This window comes from Pseudophryne corroboree, chromosome 8 (assembly GCF_028390025.1).
Source record: "Pseudophryne corroboree isolate aPseCor3 chromosome 8, aPseCor3.hap2, whole genome shotgun sequence".
NCBI lineage: Eukaryota > Metazoa > Chordata > Amphibia > Anura > Myobatrachidae > Pseudophryne > Pseudophryne corroboree.
In genome coordinates, this window is record NC_086451.1 from 243,416,650 (window position 1) to 243,428,451 (window position 11,802).

Sequence of the window (11,802 nt, forward strand, 5' to 3'; positions counted from 1 at the left end):
CTTCCATTCCAGACATCCAACAAAACCTGGAAAGGGTCCAGGGGCCACTCCTGGAGGAGGGGGTACTGTCACACGCCAGAGGCGGCGTTCGCCGCGCTTACCCCTGCGTGCTTGCTGGTCTGTGTTGCGGCCTCCGCCTTTGGTGGGCCACGGGCTCCGGCGTCTGGCTGGCGCGGCTCCCGGCGGTTCTCCAGGGCAAGGGCGCCGCCATGACACCCGGCATCACGTGGGCGTGGGCAGGTTGACGTCATCAGACTGTTCCGCCAAATCAGCGGTGGCGGGAGATTCAAAGTCAGACGCCGGACAGAGCCTCGGCGCCTGAATATCGTCTTTCCCCTGAAGTGGATGACAGCGCTCTTGTTCCCGGCGAGAATCTCTGAAGCTGTACTCCAGTGTCTCCGGCATTTCCAGGTGCCTGTTCGCTGCACAGGTTCCAGCGTTCCCAGCGGCTGGTGTGTCTCTCTGCGGTCCAGTCACCAGTGCTCCTAGGAATCAGCGTGGGCTGCGGGCCCTAATCACCGTTCTCAAGTTCTGCAAATCATCAGCGTCTCAGTCACCGTTCTCAAGTTCTACAAATCATCAGCGTCTTAAACCACTGCACTTAAGTTCTTCAATTCATCAGCGTCTCAGTCACCGTTCTCAAGTTCTACAAATCATCAGAGTCTTAAACCACTGCACTTAAGTTCTTCAAATCATCAGCGTCTCAGTCACCGTTCACAAGTTCTACAAATCATCAGCGTCTTAAACCACTGCACTTAAGTTCTTCAAATCACCAGCGTCTTAATCTCTGTTCTCAAGTTCTTTTAAGTCATCTGTGTCTTTAACCACCGTTTACAAGTTCTTCAAATCATCAGTGTCTTTAAACATCGCTCACAATTTCTTCAGTCACCAGTATCTTTAACATTGCTCACAAACCCTTCAATGGGCCTGGACATTCCCTCATAAGTTCCCTTTATGCTATATGACTTTAAGTTGTTCTTTTCCTGCAATAAAGCTCTTCAATATTTCACCAAACCTTACTGTCAGAGTCCTGTATGAGGAAATCCTATATCAGGTCACCCCTGTTTCGGCCCAGTTGTGGTTCCTCTTCCCAACCATCGGAAGAATCCCCGAGTTCACAACACCCTCAATCTAGGTCAGTGACAGGTGGCGATTATCTTTTTCGTGGGTTAGAGATGGTTTTGGGAATGGATGGCGTGGGTTCCGTGCTGGAGGGCCGGCGTCCCGTATCCTCCAGTCTCCGCAGAACTTACCCCTCCGATGTACAGGATGTGCGTTTCCTGTATGTCAGTGGTATCAGCAGCGATTGGTTTTCCTCCGTCCACCAGGCGCCCATGCTGTGCCAGTGAACGTCTCTTCTCACACGGCTGGTTATCTGGCGGACTACCATTCTCCGCACTGATTTCCGGAAACTGACTTCCTGTGGTCAGTTGCTGAGTTATCAGCCGATTGTCTCACCGGCTTGCGAGGAGACTTGCATGGTTAGCGGTCAGTGGTTGGTGTTGATGGATGTTTGTTATATGCGCCAATGCATTTCTGCCTTAGCAGGCCTTCCTCAGGGAGTAGTGTATGCTTGCGTTTTAGCACAAGAGATGTTAAGAGGCCATCTTGGTCCCACTGCTTGTTGTTGATTAGTCGGGATTGTAGGTTTCCCATTAGTCAGTCTGGTTGTCAATCTTTACTGATTGCTGTTGCCATGGTTACAGTTCCTGTTTGTATTGTTGTTATTGTTTTTTTTATAGGGGGATAACTGCATGTTCTTTGCTTTGTGGTTTAAAATTTAAATACTTAAACCCCTGTGGTGGTTACATCGGGAATTAAGCAATTCATATAATGCACAGATTTCTTAGTTGCACAATATAATGTATAACTCAAGTGCACAGTCTGGTAGATGTACCCCTGCAGGCCAGTCCAACCCTGGTGACAGGTGTAAGTGTACACTAATATACTGTAATGGTAATCAACAGCTGCATATAAAAAAGAGATTGCCATCTCTCTTTACCAAAAAGCAATATAAAAAAGAGACAGGTGGAGAGAGGTATATAGGGTATTGGCTCCAATTTAATTAAAAATTAAATGTTTATTAATAAAGTACAGAGAAAATATACCCAAAATACAATATTGCATATACTGTAGTATGTGTATACAAAATATATAACTATACGAGTATTAGGTATATAATTGCATACCTACTAGGGATTAAAACAGTCACCACACTTCTGGGAATCCCATTAGCAAAAAAATGAATGTGAATGGTCACTTAGATAACAATCGCTGCAGACCTGGCACTCCCATACAGCTCAATGAGATTATAAAGTTTCCACTGTAAATTCCTTACTGGAATGTGCACAGTAGTACCTCAGTCGTACAGTCAGTATCCAGTATAATCCTGAGAGCGTACTTGTATCAATGCAGTAAAATTATTTGGTGTCAATACCATATATACCTAGCAGAAATGTATGCCTGGAAAATCATTTTCTAATCTTATGGGCTCATTTATCAATGAGTGAGAAATTTAACTGTGAGTGATAAATTGCACCAGCCAATCAGCTCCTAACTGCCATGTTACAGACTGTGTTTAAAAAATGACAGGAGCTTATTGACTGGTGCAATTTATCACTCACAGTGAAATTTATCACTCATTGATAAATGAGCCCATTGGTGTATAATATATATATATATATATATATATAGTACTCATCAACTACTGTACTACCCCTTCTCGACTGACTTGAAAATCCCAAGTTGTTGCACACAACATGCAACAACCCATGATTGTTTGCCAGTAAAAATGGCTCCACCCTGTTCCAGTCACCCTGGAATCCTTCCCAGGTAACCAGCAGGGTTTTACATGGAAAGGACCCGGGTGAGCTGCACAGTAAATGGGTAACCCGGGTCGTCCAACTCGGGTCTCATTTACAGCATAGGGAGAGCTGCATTTCGACGCAAGGCGATGATGTCATCTTCAAGCTGCGGCACTGTACCCATGTGCAGTGTAAACAGCACCGAACCGGGAATAACCTGGATTGTTGCTGCGGTGGAAAAGGGGTCTGTCTTGGGTCTGACCTAGTTTGGAACTGTGGAAAACTGGTGTTGCAATTCCTGCATGTCTTTACATAGTATCACAACAATACGGATCATTTTTAAACCTCTGAAATATTCCTATAGGTTTCTGTATAGTAGTAAGTAATTATAGCTGAATGCTGGTGCTATGTCAGTGCTGCTACTACTACTATTTTCAGTAAAGACCTGTCAGGCCAGATCACATTAGAGCAGAGTACCATCTATGTGTGACTGGTTACACTGGGGGACACAGTGTTCTGTTTTAAAAGGGAATTTTTAATTATCTGAGATTCTTTGCCAGTGAAAAAAATGTGAAGCTAAGGTGTGAATTCCTCATTGGTTTGTTACAACGGTATTTCTGGGTTTAGAATAACATTTTGGATCATTCACTGTTCTATTTCACTCTTGTCCCCTAGCAGACCTGTCGCTGGCCATTTATTTCATGTTACACTCCTCTTAGTTCTATCTACCTCCCCCCACTGTCTTATTGGACATATAATAATGCTACGCACAGGAAATTTATATTTTCACATAACATGGAAATGGTTAGTCACTAAACCAGTGGTTCCCAAACTTTTTGAAGTCACCGCGCCATAGAGAATCAGAATTTTTTTTCACGGCACCCCTAGGCCAAAAGTTTCTTATTGAGAAATCTAGAAATAAATATTAAATTAAATAAATTGTGTTTATATGTCATCCTTAGGTTCAATTGTGTGATGAGGGACAGGATTTGCTTCTGTTTGTCCACATATTTTATGACTGGAAGCCACCAGCATTGGTGTTGCCTATTGCATTGACCATAAATAATTTGAATTGGTCCTCTACTACCTACCCAGGGCACCCCTGCAAGTGTCCTGAGGCACCCCAGGGTGAGACTGCACACAGTTTGAGAACTACTGCACTAGACCATGACAGGCATTGTATCCATTGGTGTGACCGAATGTGAATGGAACATGCAGCCGATTCCAATTACCTCAGCCCTCTCCCCAACTATCTCTCTCTCTCTCTCTGCTATAGCAAATGATTGATTTAAAAAAGCTTCACATTAGAAAGCCCTTTTTGCCCATTCAGCTCATTGGGGCCATACACAGCTGCTTTGCCTATGCGTCAACATTGCTGGTGTTGCTATTGGTTATAGGCTTACCATACTATCCCTTTAAACTGGGACTTTCATAAATTACACGGGTTCTGTGGCTGATTAAAACAAGGTGAAATGCAGACTTTATGTCAGCCAACCCCAGAATCTTTGTAATTCATGAGAGTCCCGGATTAAAGGGATCATATGCAGGGGCACTGGAATGTTTTTAGGTTGGGGGGGGGGGGGCGTAGAAAAATAGTATTTTGGCGCCCCTATGGTGCCGGCCTCCTCTTCCTTTTTAGCCGCCCACCGCTGTGCGGATGAGCGCTTACCTCCAGATCCACGCGGGCAGCATCTCCTTTAAAAACAGTGTGCTACCGCAGGGTGCTGTGTCCTCCTATCTTCAGTTGTGTCCTAGCCACCGCCGGCTGTCTCTCCTTCACAGATGCATTACTGGGAGGAGGCGTGGCCAGGCTGGGACATCCTGGGACCATAGCCACGCCTCCTCCCCGTAATGCAACTATGAAGGAGAGACAGCCGTCGCGCTCTGGAAAAGGGGGCGTGGCAACTCAACAGGGGGCGTGTCCTTCAGTGTAGTTTTATCCCTTATACTATCTAGTACTGGTGCTCCTTTCACATTGTAGCACACGGTAGGAGCCGAAATGCACATTATAGCACACGGTATGAGCAGAAATTCACATTATAGCACACTGAATGAGCCGAAATTCACATTATAGCACACTGAATGAGCTGAAATTCACATTATAACACATGGTATGAGCAGAAATTCACATTATAGCACATGGTATGAGCCTAAATTCCCATTCTATCACGCTGAATGAGCCGAAATTCACATTCTAGCACACTGAATGAGCTGAAATTCACATTCTAGCATGCTGAATGAGCCGAAATTCACATTCTAGCACGCTGAATGAGCCAAAATTCACATTCTAGCACACTGAATGAGCTGAAATTCACATTCTAGCACACTGAATGAGCTGAAATTCACATTCTAGCACGCTGAATGAGCCGAAATTCACATTCTAGCACACTGAGTGAGCCGAAATTCACATTGTAGCACACTGAATGAGCCGAAATTCACATTCTAGCACGCTGTATGAGCCGAAATTCACATTATAGCACACTGAATGAGCCAAAATTCACATTCTAGCACACGGTATGTGCCGAAATTCACATTGTAGCACACTGAATGAGCCAAAATTCACATTCTAGCATGCTGAATGAGCCGAAATTCACATTCTAGCTTGCTGAATGAGCCAAAATGAGCCGAAATTCACATTCTAGCACACTGAATGAGCCGAAATTCACATTCTAGCACACTGAATGAGCCGAAATTCACATTGTAGCACACTGAATGAGCCGAAATTCACATTATAGCACACTGAATGAGCCGAAATTCACATTCTAGCACATGGTATGTGCCGAAATTCACATTCTAGCACACTGAATGAGCCGAAATTCACCTTGTAGCACACGGTATGAGCCGAAATTCACATTCTCGCACACTGAATGAGCATACCCTCCAACATGACCCGCCCCGCTAGGTACAAAATGCTCTGTTTCTGGACTTCCCTCTTAATTTATTATTGCCTTCACTTCACAGCTTTCTTATCATTTAACTAGTTCAACACAGGTGATGGAAATCATAAATTAAGAGGGAAATCCAGAAACAGAGCATTTTGTACCTAGTGGGGCGGGTCATGTTAGAGGGTCTGAATGAGCCGAAATTCACATTGTAGCACACTGAATGAGCCGAAATTCACATTACAGCACACGGTATTAAGTACTGTAGACTTCTGTAATGCACTGTAAAGTCTCTCTGGGAGCTGGCACTGTAATGCACAGTTGTGCACCTTCTGCAGGGCACACTCTGATGTGTAGCCTGAGCCTCTGACCTAGTTAAGGGTTTCCCTACTCCTCTGCCTTTCCAGCTGCACTCACCTTGACTCCCTTATCTCTTTCCTCAGTTTCCTTCATTTGCACCCTCAAAGTTCCTGATTCCCCCAGCCCCTCTATCTCACACTTCCCTCTGCATTCCCAGTCTTTTCTCATGCCCCCGGAGTCCCCTCTAGATTCAGCCAACAAGACACAGACTGCCTGCAGACCTGTATAAGAAGCAACCTTTAGAGAGAGACTTCCCTGTTCTCAAATAATATGCCCAGGTGCTTTATCTGAGTCTGTGAGATCCTCACTCCGTGTTCAGCAGGGGTCAGAGGAGCATGTGACTGCTCTGCCAATCAGGGGCTCTTCTAATCAGCATGTGCCGAGCTCCTCCAATCACAGCTCGGCACATGCTCTTCTGACCCTGTTGCTAAGATCAGGGAGGAGACTGATGCTCGGCACCGCAGTGAGACTGTGAGTTACAGGGACTTCCCTTGCTGCTGCTGTTCCGTGCTCTCACACAGTGAGTCACACGATCTAACAGCGGGGCTCCCATCCCTGTGCTGCCGGCGCCGCTGCTTGTCATGCAGTGTGTCAGGCGGCGCAGTGGTAGCCGGCAGCACAAGTAGCAGAGCGGACAGAGCGCCTTTGCAGACTGCTGAGCGGGTAGCGCCGGATCCAAGCGCTCCCCTCCGCCTCTGTCATATTTGGGGGAGGCAAGCTGCCCCCTTGCCCCCCCATTCTGACGCCCCTGATCGTATGGTAAGCCTAGGTTAATATAAAATGCATGGTATCTACAGTATATAATAATACTACAGTGTCTATCCTGAGTCAGACAAGAGCAGAGGTGAGCACCGCGGCCGGGACAAGTGTAACACTAGCATATACAGGGGCGGATTGGGAAAACCATCCCAGAAAATTTCTGGATGCAGCCTAATAGAGGCAGAGTCTGTTGAGCGGGTGGAGAATGTCGTGCGGGGCAGGAAACTCGCTCCTCATAGGGCCTGATTCTGTTGGATGCAATCGTGGCCTTCCTTGGGGCTTTTGCAGCATCTGTGTCTGCAACTTTATGTTAATGCAGCTACACTGCTCTTCCCTGTTGTACATCCGAATGTGCAAGGAATGAGATGCCCACTGTCAGTGTGTACTAGAGATGTGCACCGGACCATTTTTGTTGGATTTGGATTTGACTCTGATTCGTCGTCCACATTTGGATTTGGATTTGCCAAACCGCTGTGATTGGCTTTGGATTTGAATTTTTTTTTTTTTTAAGTTGTCCAAAAAAGCTAAAATCACATAATTTGGCCCTTTTTTGTTCCTACAGTATTGTTAACCTCAGTAACATTAATTTCTACTCATTTCCGGTCAGTTTTGCTCACAATATTGGCCCTAATTCAGCTTGAGTTGTAGATTTGAGAGAAATCGAGGGGAGGTTAGGCTGCCGGAGGGTAGGTTAGGTTTAGGGGAGAGGTTAGGGTTAGGCTGCAGGAGGGGAGGTTAGGGTTAAGCTGCAGGAGGGGAGGTTAGGGTGTCAGAAGGGAGGTTATGTTTTGGTTAGGGGTTATGCTGCAGGAGGGGGGGTTAGGTTTAGGGGAGAGGTTAAGCTGTAGTAGGGGAGGTTAGGGTAAGGAATGCTGGGGGGGGGGGGGGCGGTTTGAGATAGGCTGCAGGAGGGGAGGTTATGGTTATGCACCAGGGGGACTTTTAGTGTTAGGGCTGCATGAGGGAAGGTTAGGGTTAGATTTGGCCAAGGTCCTTTAGCCTACTTAGATTTACAATAATAATAATTTTATTTATATAGCGCTCTTTCTCCAATAGGACTCAAGGCGCTTAACAGATACATAGCATAATATAGTACAGAAAATAATGAAGTACAGCACAGCTTTTTATAAAATGCAGAAGCATGTAGATACTAAAGGGACAATTATGAGAATGCTTGAGTAAACAGGAAAGTGTTGAATCTACTTTTGAGGGATTCTATAGTTGGGGCCTCTTGCACTGTGCGGGGAAGTGAGTTCCATAGAGTCAGAACCGCAGACTAAAAGCTCAACCCCCAGATGAATTACGGGAGATTCTAGGTACTGCTAAAAGTCCTTCATCTACAGATCGCAGTAATCGAGTGGGGCAGTATGGGGTCAGAAGCTGCTTCAGGTACCTTGGGCCCTGGTCATGTAGTGCTTTGAAACTCAGTAAGCCAATCTTGAAGATGATTCGCCATCTTGCAGGCAGCCAGTGAAGGGAGTAGAGTATGGGTGTTATGTGGCTAGAACGGGGCTGGTCGGTTAACAGCCTGGCAGCTGTGTTTTGCACCAGCTGTAAGTGGTGCAATTATTTTGCTGGGAGACCAAGATAAAGGGCATTACTGTAGTCTAGTTGAGATTATACAAATGCATGGATGACTTTTGGCAGATCATCTGAGAGAATTAAGTGCTTGATTCTGGCTATGTTCCTCAGGTAAAAGAATGAGGATTTGATTGTGGCTGATATCTGATGTTTACTGTAAGTGTCAAGTGCCACCATCCAGGACAACGCCAAGATTCCGCACACGATCAGTGGTTTGTAATTCTGAATCCCCGAGTGTAAGTCCAGTTGGTTGGCTATGCTGCAGTCTTGTTCTTTTATGTTGCGGTCCTATCATAAGGACCTCTGTTTTATCCGGGTTCAGTCGCAGCCAACTGGCACTCATCCACTCCAGGAGTTCAGCTAGACAGCCATTTAGGGTTGCTATTGGGTTATCAGTGCCCGGAGCAAAGGACAAGTACAGTTGTGTATTATCTACATAGCAGTGGTAGACTAGCCCATGGTGCCTGATTATTTCACCCAGCGGGAGCATGTATACTGCAAAAAGCATGGGGGATAGTATAGAACCTTGTGAGTATAATCCAGACGATACTCTCTCTGTGACCTGCCTGTGAGAAATTATTTGAACCAGCTTAGGACTGTGCCATCCAGTCCACAAAAATGTATCAGTCGCTCAATCAGAAGCCCATGGTCCACGGTATCAAATGCAGCAGAGAGATCCAGAAGGATCTGTCTCTTGCCATCAGAAGATCATTTAACACACACACAAGGGCTGTTTCAGTGCTATGTCTTCTCCTGAATCCTGTTTGGAATGGATCATAGATATCATGGGTTGTCAGGTGGGTTTCCAGTTGATTTGCAACCACTTTCTCAATAACCTTTCCTAGAAAAGGAAGGTTTGATACCGGTATGTAGTTGGTCATGCAGTCGGGATCTGAATTAGGTTTTTTAAGAAGAGGTCTAACAATTACTTCCTTTAGGGGTCCAGGAAAAATGCCTGTCTGCAAAGAGCATTGAACAATTTTTGCAAAGACAGGACCAATTATATCCATACAACCTATTAGAAGCTTGGTTGAGGCAGGGTCCAGATCACAGGTGGTGGGAAGCAAAATCCGAGCAATTTCAGCAATGTCCTTTACATCCACTGGGTTAAAGCTGGCCCATGAAGGCAGGTGGCTTATATTGGCAGGCTTTGCAGTTTGGCACTCCTTTGATGACACTGTGGAGATTCCAGCCCGGATGGTGGATATTTTATCTGCAAAGAAGTTTGCAAACTCGTTGCATTTTGCTTGGGAGAGGGTTTCATCAGTCTGCAGGCATGCTGGCTTGCAAAGCATCTCCATTGTGCGGAAATGTTGAGCTGGCCTATTGTTTGCTGCCGTGATCTCATTTGACAGGAACTGTGATTTCTTATGTGTGATTGCTGATTGATATTCTTCGTTATGCTTTATTAGTTTTATTTTGTCATCCACTAGGTTAGTCTTCCTCCATCGTCTTTCCAGTCTACGCCCCCTTTTCTTGAGCTCACTAACACGGTTGTCGAACCAGGCAGCTCGACGTTGTGGTTTACGAGGTCTTATACGAACAGGGGCGATAATATCAATTGCAGCCATGGCATCCCTTTTATAATAATGGACTAGGGAACAGGGATCTTCACAGGCCCCCAGTATAGCAGAGAGATCCAGATTTGCTGCTAGAGCCTGGGGAGTCATACCCCTCCTTGGACGATACCTGGTCAACTCCACGGGCAGAGATCTTATTTGAGGGGTTGCAACTGAGAACCAAAGGGAGTGTTGGTCTGACCAGATGACTGGGTTTATTTTTAGGTCAGTGACTTCTAATCCAATCTGAAAGACAAGATCAAGTGTGTGACCACTTTTATGTGTGGCAGAGGGAATGACCTGTGTGAAGCCCAACCATTCATTGTGCACAAAAGGTCTTGTCCAAGGCGTGAGAGCTCATCATCCACCCATGCATAGAAATCCCCGAGGATGAGCCATCTTTGATGTTCCAGAACAAGGCCAGCAACAGTGTCTGCAATTTCTTGTAGAAATATCTTTCCATCTCCAGGGGACTGGTAAATGAGAAGTACTCTGAAACCTAATCCTGTTTAACTCCTGGCAGCAATGCACTCGAATGAGTGCGTAATTTCAATAGGGTGGACCCTAAGTTTAAGGTCTTTTTTGAAGCAGATAGCCATCCCGCCACCCGTGCGGTCCAGTCTTGGGTTGTGGATGACAGAGTAGTTTGTTGGGACTGCAGCCTCCAATATAGGTGCTGCATTTTTGTCTAGCCAGGTCTCTGTAATACAGGCTAGATGTGCAGATTCAATAAGGTCAGCAATTGACAGTTCTGTTCTTCCAAGCACAAGGCCGTCTTTTGGGTATCACTTCTATTTGATTGTTCTTTGAAGCTGGGGGTGAGCAGGTGGCCTGATTACCGGGGAAAATAAGTTTCCGGCCTGCTCGCTTCCCACGAAAGCGCCTGTGGTTTTTTTTAAATGCCAAGGGATTGGAGAATAGAAGCCTGTGATGGTGTAATAGGAACTGCGGAACGTGGTGGGCTGAGTGAAAGAACGAAGCTGGAGGAATACGTATATACATTGGATCATAAATTACAGATTACTATAAGTATGAGCTGCATATGATGATGAGAGAGGGAGAGAAAGCTGTGTGTGTGTGTGTATATATATATATATATATATATATATTGGGTAGTGGGGGTATGGCGTGTGTGAACAGATATTTATAAAAAGATAATACAGTGATTAAAGACACTCCTTTAAAAATGTAAGGTGTCAGCTAACCCCTAAATATTCGGCAGTGATAAGCTGCCTTTGAGATTAAGATGTGGAAGGGGGGAATAGGGGTACCAGCGACTTACAATGTCTAATTAGAATTAACTATGAAGAATATAGCTGGATACGGTTTTCAAAAAAAGTGGTAACAAATTTATTTATACAAAGTATGGTAATGGGATAAAAAAGTAGATAAAAGGCTGGATAATAAGAGCAATAAAAAATGATAGAAATACAGAGATAAAATACTGCAGTTTAAGCTAGAACCCTAAATCACATAAAATCAGTAAAAACAAATTTCTACTGATAAAAAATGCTTAAGGTTAAAAAAGTGATGCTTATCTTTGAAAATGGAGGGTCAATGGAGGTGTACCCAACGCGTTTCGTCCTCAGACTTCATCAAGGGGTGGAGGACTAGTGTGTGAACACTCTTATTTATAGCAGTAGTGATTAGGGAAGAATGTCTATGACATCACTTCCTGTTAGTATTGACATTAAAGATTCTGTAAAGATTTTTTTGTTATAAATATACAAGATGGATTAAGCTATTTATAATAAGTTTAACTGTAGTTTCTAAAGTATAAAACGAAGACTGTATATGGAGAAAAATAATAAAACTCGTAGAAGACGCTTTCCGCGTCACTTCCGCCCCACTTCCTGT